This window comes from Elephantulus edwardii, unplaced genomic scaffold (assembly GCF_000299155.1).
Source record: "Elephantulus edwardii isolate Elephantulus edwardi_28Jun2011 unplaced genomic scaffold, EleEdw1.0 scaffold00123, whole genome shotgun sequence".
Classification (NCBI taxonomy): domain Eukaryota; kingdom Metazoa; phylum Chordata; class Mammalia; order Macroscelidea; family Macroscelididae; genus Elephantulus; species Elephantulus edwardii.
Window position 1 is genome coordinate 3,800,472 of NW_006399873.1, and position 6,600 is coordinate 3,807,071.

A 6,600-nucleotide genomic window follows, 5' to 3' on the forward strand; every position below is an offset into this window, starting at 1 on the left:
GTTGGACCATATTAAGTAATTCACTGCACAGCAATATTCAAGAAAAAAATCTGTAGCTTCATAGCTAACTGGAAAAGTTACTTTATTATCAGCTCTCCCTTCAAAATACATCTCTTTCCAAATAATTCACAAGGCAGAGGAGTGGACATAGCAAATCATGACTAAATAGGATCATCTCATTAGAGAATACATGGTAATGAAAGAAGTTTCCCAAGTACAGAGTTAGAATAAGATGTGGAACTGGTTTATTTGTTAGGAATAAGCTTTAATGTATTTTTTTGTGTTCACATAAACACTCTGTTAAAAGCCAAGGTATTTGAAATTTATCAAATTTTCTCCACATTAGTGTGGAATGCATGCTGAATATATGTGCTGAAATACACGTTTAGTTTGTAAAAAGACAATGAAAAACTGGTAAAAATGTATACTCAGGCATAAATTTCACAAAAGTAGTATTTTTGTCATTAATATTCTATTGTAATTCTTATCCTAGGGCTTCCATGAAGAATATTTGAAACAAAGCTATAGCTATGAAAAGAATAGTTGGAGGCAAAGACTAAATTAATGAAGCATAGTTTTTTTTCTGAGGACATTTTCCTATCTTACTGCATACATCCTTGTGCAATATAGAGAACTTTTCCTCACTTTAGGTCATCTATTCTTTTGTCAAACTTGAAACTGTTGGTGGAATTAAAATGATTTAGTAAGATAATCCCTTAGGAATGAACTTGAAAAGTTAGTTTCAAAGAAAAATTATCTTAAATATAACATTATTTTTTACTGTCATTTAATGTGAAATCTGAAACTAGAATAATTTGTTTCTGTTTTTGTTGTTGTTCTGTGCCATCAAGTTGTCCACAGCTCATAGTGACAATAACTTTGAACACTGCCATATCCTGGGCCAGTTTCACTGATTCCAACACACTTAAGCCCATTGACCCAGTTACCATGTCAATCCATCTATCAGGGGTCTTCCTCTCTTGGACTGTCCTTCCACACATCCAACAATGATATCCTTCTTCAAGGACAGGTCCGTCCTGGTCATGTGCTTAAAGATGTGAGACAGAGCTTCAAAATCCTTGACTCAAAGGAGAAACATGTTTTTACCCTCTCCAGACAGACCTATTTGCTCTCCTGACAGTCCATGATACGTTCAATACTCTTCTCCAGCACCACATCTCAAAGACATTGTTTCTTCTACTGTCATCCTTTGTCATTGTCCAGCTCTCTGCTGTATAGTAAATAATTGTGAAAACCATGGACTGGAACAGGCACACCTTAGTCCCTAGACTGACATCGTTATTATTTAGCACTTTGGAGAGGTTTTTGACAGAAGACTTTCCCAAGCCAATTCACCTTTTGATATCCTGACTGCTGGTGCCAATAGTGTTGATTGTGGAGTTGAGCAATCTAAATTAATGGGTAACAGCAATCGCTTTTCCATGAATTATATTGCTGCCAATTAGCCTAGTCGTGAGAATCTTTGTGTTCTTGATGTTCAGCTTCAATCCATATTGAATTGTTTAAGAGAGCTTTATTTTATATATTATGGCGTTTGTAATTTTTTTTTTTCCTTTGTGATACTTTTATTTTTCTACCTGGGATGTGAACAGTGTGAACATGGGTCTGAAAACCAGGTGCACTGAAACATTCCAGTAAACCAGCAACACAGAGGGGCTGGTGGACACTGAGAGACAGGGTGTGGTGAATCCATAACAGCTTCCCCCGAGGGACTTTTGGTCCAAGTCCACAACCCAAAGGTGCTCTAGGCAGGGTGGAGTGGGACCATGAAGGGCAGACTGGCAGTAAGGACAAGAAGGACCAGTCAGAATGGAGGTTTTTGCTGCGCATGACTTTATTAGCTTCTGGGCTCGTGCTTTCTGTTGTTGCTTGATGACGTTGATCAGCCCATTGGTGGAAGAATCATGAGAGGTCACTGGCTTGGTGCCCTCAAGTTCAGGTTCAATTTTCTTAGCCAGCTGCTTGCCTAGATCCACTCCCCACTGGTCAAAGCTGTTAATGTCCCAGATGACTCCCTGAATGAAGATCTTATGCTCATACATGGCAATCAAGGCTCCAAGAATAAATGGTGTAAGCTTGGTGAATACAGTGGAATTGGTCGGGCGATTTCCTTCAAAGACCTTGTGTGGCAGCAGCTTTTCTAATTCCTCTGGACTCTTTCCTGTCACCTGGAGCTCTTTCCGGGCCTCCTCTTTTGTCTTCCCCTTCATCATGGCCTCAGTCTGGGCTAAGAAGTTGGCCGGAAGGATCTTGTGATGCAACCCATTCCGTATAGAGTGCTGGGTCTGGACCGGGATAAGGAAGTCACAAGGTATCATCCTGGTGCCTTGGTGGATAAGCTGGTAGAAGGCATGCTGACCATTGGTCCCTGGCTCCCCCCACAAGATGGGGCCCGTCTGGTGGTCCACACGGACGCCGGACTTGGTAATGTACTTTCCATTTGATTCCATGTCTCCCTGCTGGAAGTAGGCAGCAAAGCGGTGGAGGTACTGGTCATAGGGCAGCATAGCCTGAGTCTCACAGCCATAGCAGTTGATGTACCAGATTCCCAGCAGAGCCAGCAAGACAGGGACATTCTTCTCCAGGGACGCAGTACGGAAGTGCTGGTCCATCCAGTGTGCCCCAGACAGCAGCTGCTCAAAGTTGTCAAAGCCTATGTGCAGGGCAATGGAGAGCCCAATAGCTGACCACAGCAAGTACCGTCCTCCTACCCAATCCCAGAACTCAAACATATTTTGAGGGTCAATTCCAAACTCCTTCACTTTGGTCGTGTTGGTAGACAGGGCAACAAAGTGCTTCGCGACTGCAGAAGGATCCTTTGCTGACATGAGGAACCACTCCTTTGCCGTCTCTGCATTAGTGATGGTCTCCTGGGTCGTAAAAGTCTTGGAGGCAATGATGAACAGTGAAGACTCAGGGCTCAGTGAGGCCAGGGTTTTAGCAATGTGGGTCCCATCAATGTTGGAGACAAACTAGACTCGGGGACCACCTGCAGAGTATGACTTGAGGGCTTCAGTAACCATGAGGGGTCCCAGGTCGGAGCCCCTGATGCCTATGTTGATCACATCTGTAATGGGCTTGCCTGTGTACCCCTTCCAGTCACCACTGCCGACACGCTGGTGGAAAGTTCCAGCACTCTGTTGACCTCGGGCATCACATCCTTGGTGTCCACCACGATGGGAGTGTTCGACTGGTTCCGTAGGGCCACGTGCAGCACAGCTCGGTCCTCAGTGAAGTTGATCTTCTCTCCATTGAACATGTGTTCCCGGGCGGCCTCCACACCCCTGGACTTGGCCCGGTCCACCAGCAGCCGCATCACTTCCTCTGTCACCAGGTTCTTGGAGTAATCCAGTAGAATCTGTCCATGGTTGGTGTTGAGCGTCAAGTTGAAGCGGTTGAAGCGCTCCTTGTCCGAGTCGAAGAGGTGGTGCAGGCTGAGCTCGGAGCCGTGCTCGTGGTGCCACTGCTGCAGCTTCTGGAACTGCGGGTTACGAGTAAGCGCGGCCATGGCAGAAGAGGCTGAGTGCACCTATTTTTTATTAACTTGTAAGCAGCAGTTTATTGAAGTCTTCTTAAAAGAAATAACCTTTATCTTTCTATGACTTTTTTTTCCAGATTAACTCTTTTTTGGAGTCTTTTATTTTTTTTAATTATTTGCTTATAGAGTTCATATACATTGTGTTTCACACTATTCTTCATTCACATTGTGTTTCATACAAACATTCTCATGCATTGTTTTATGAAATTAATCACCATTGGACCTAGCCATCATTACTCTGTATTTTCACCCAGATTTTTCCCATTTCCTATCACTTCCTCTGCCCACTATCCTGTAAAACCCTGTGATTTTTGCTTTGACCTATTCTCAGCCCTCCCCTCCTTAAGTTTCCTCACATATTTTAGTAGTTATAGTACAGCAATTGTCTAGTGCAGTAGATGTCCTTATGAGACTGCATTAGTGCATTCAGCATGTTTTCCAACATCTCCCAAGTTATGTAGTATTTTTCAAAATTGTTGCTCCTGAGTGCTGCATAATATTCAATTGCGTGAATGTACCACAATTTCTTAATCCATTCAGTTTCAATTACATTTTTATTGATATTTTGAAACCAGTTCTGTTACATATACTGTTGTTGTGTGACATTAAATTGATTATAATATGGTATTGTTATGTGCTATCAAATCATCTGTGACACGTAGTGATCCTATGTACAGTAGCTATGAAGCCAGCCTTGTCCTGAGCCAGTTTCACTATCTCTGGCCTATCAACCCCCATTGTCCCAGTTACTGTATGAATCCATCTCATTGGGGTCTTCCTCTCCCCAGTGACATCCCTCCATCCTCCCAAGCATGATGTTCTTCTTCAAGGATTGCTCTCTCCTGGCCACATGCCCAACATAGGTGAGATAAAGATTCAAAATCCTAGACTCTAAGGAAAAACTTGCGTTCACTCTCTCCAAGATAGAATTATTCATTTTCTTAGTGGTTCATGGTATGTTCAAGACTTTTCTCCAGAATCAAAACTTGCAGGCATCAATTCTTCTTCCACCAACTTTAGTTATTGTCCTGCTCTCTGACACACAGTAAGTAAACACATAGTAAGTAAGCAAAGGCCATGTAATGGATTAGGTGCACTTAAAATTACCCCATAAATTTTATTTGGCATATTTATAATGTAAAGATGAGCAAATGTCACAAATTATCCATACCACATTTACCAACATGCCAAGGACTAAGGATAATAGAAGGAGAATTGATGCCTTTGGGCTGTGGTACTGGAGAAGAGTATTGACTATACCATGGACTGCTAGGAGAACAAATAGGCTTACCCTAGATAGTATGAAACCAGACTTCTCCTTGGAGGCAAGGCTTCTAAAGCTTTATCTGACATGATTTGGGCATGTTGCAAGGAGGAACAGTCCTTGGAGAGGGACATCATGATTGGAAGGGTGGAAACACAACACAAGAGAGGAAAACTCTCAATGAGATGGATTGATTCAATGACTGGAGTGATGGGGGAGGTGGGGTAGATGTGCCAGAGATGATGAGGTTGGATTAGGACAGGGCAAGGTTCAGAGCTTTTGTATATAGGGTTATTATGAGTCATACGTGACTCAACAGCACAAAACAACAACAACCACTGCCACCATCGATGAAGTGTATTTAAGCTATTTATTCTAGCTTAGTTAGGTATCCCTAAAAATGTACTTCTTGTAGTTGCTTTTGCATGCAGCTGTGTACAACTCACTGCAACCCTATGAACAACCAATTTCATCACTGGCTTATCCTGTGCCATCCTCACAATCTCTGATATACTCGAAGCATAATGAATTTGAATTTATATGCCAAGGTAAAGAGATAAAAGTTCAAATTTTTGATTGTTCAGTGTTTTTGTTTGTTTGCTCAACTAACTTTACCTAAATGATTTTATTTTGGCCAACTAAGGGGCGGGGACCAAAAGTTACCTCTGTACCACAAGTGGACACACAACAGGGCTATACGACCTAGAAGAATGTTTGATTAAAAATAATTAAAAACAGGCCGGAGGGCCTCGGATTAGAATCACCTACCTTTAGCTTGGTAGAGTCACTTACTTTCTGTCCACTAGGCCAACTGATCTCTCTCTGTGTTGTCAGGAGCTGTTGAGTTGGATACCACTCCTGCTTCCAAGCTTGGTGTACAGTGTTGGGTGGAGATCCCTGATTAAAACAAGCTTGGAAGCAGGGGCGGCATCCACTTCCATACATAGCCTGCCTTCAGAAAACCTATGAACCTGAAGAAAGGATGAAAGTCACGCAAGTGTTAAGGACTTTTTTTAATAGGGTCACACTGACTCATCTACAACTCGAGGACACTTAACGACAACAAGGGACTGGGAAACTGTCCTGTTTTGTGTGCTTTATTTTATTTTCCATTTTATACACTATCTGTGGGGCAGGAAAATTGACTTGTTTTGTGTGTCTTGTTTATTTTAACGCTAACTGGTTTATTTTTACTTAAAAATAATACAAAACAAAAGATGAGCAACTCCATAATGGTTGTTGGTTTCTTCTTCTTCCTGATTGTTGTTTTTGTTACGTGCTGTCAAGTCACCTAAGACTCATAGCGAACTTAAGCACTGTTATATCCCTTGCCAATCTTATTGTCTCTGACACACCTATCCCCATTACCCCAGTGACTAAATCTATCCATCTCATTTAGGGTCTTCCTCTCTTGCACTATCCCTCTACCCTCCCAAGAACGATGTTCCTCTCCAAGGACTGATCTTGCCTTGCAATACTTCCAAAATATGCCAGATGAAGGTTCAGAATCCTTGCCTCTAAGGAACAGCCTGGTTTCACCCTTTCTAGGACAAATTTTTTTCTCCTAACAATCAGTCCTATATTCAGTACTCTTCTCCAACATCACAGCTCAAAGACATCAACTCTCCTCTATCATCTCTAGTCATTATCCAGCTCTCAGATGCATCAGGTGAACCTTAGTATCTGGATTGACATCACTGCTCTTTAATACTTTGGAAAGTGCTTGTAAGCCATCTGAATGTCTTCTTTGGTGAAGTGCCTGTTCATATCCTGTGCT

General features: G+C 42.2%; 1 pseudogene; it reads right to left on the reverse strand.

The window, feature by feature from the left end:
- Nucleotides 1–1,586: 1,586 nt before the first annotated feature.
- Nucleotides 1,587–3,529, reverse strand: LOC102871393 (annotated as a pseudogene).
- Between the last annotated feature and the right edge of the window lie 3,071 nt (nt 3,530–6,600).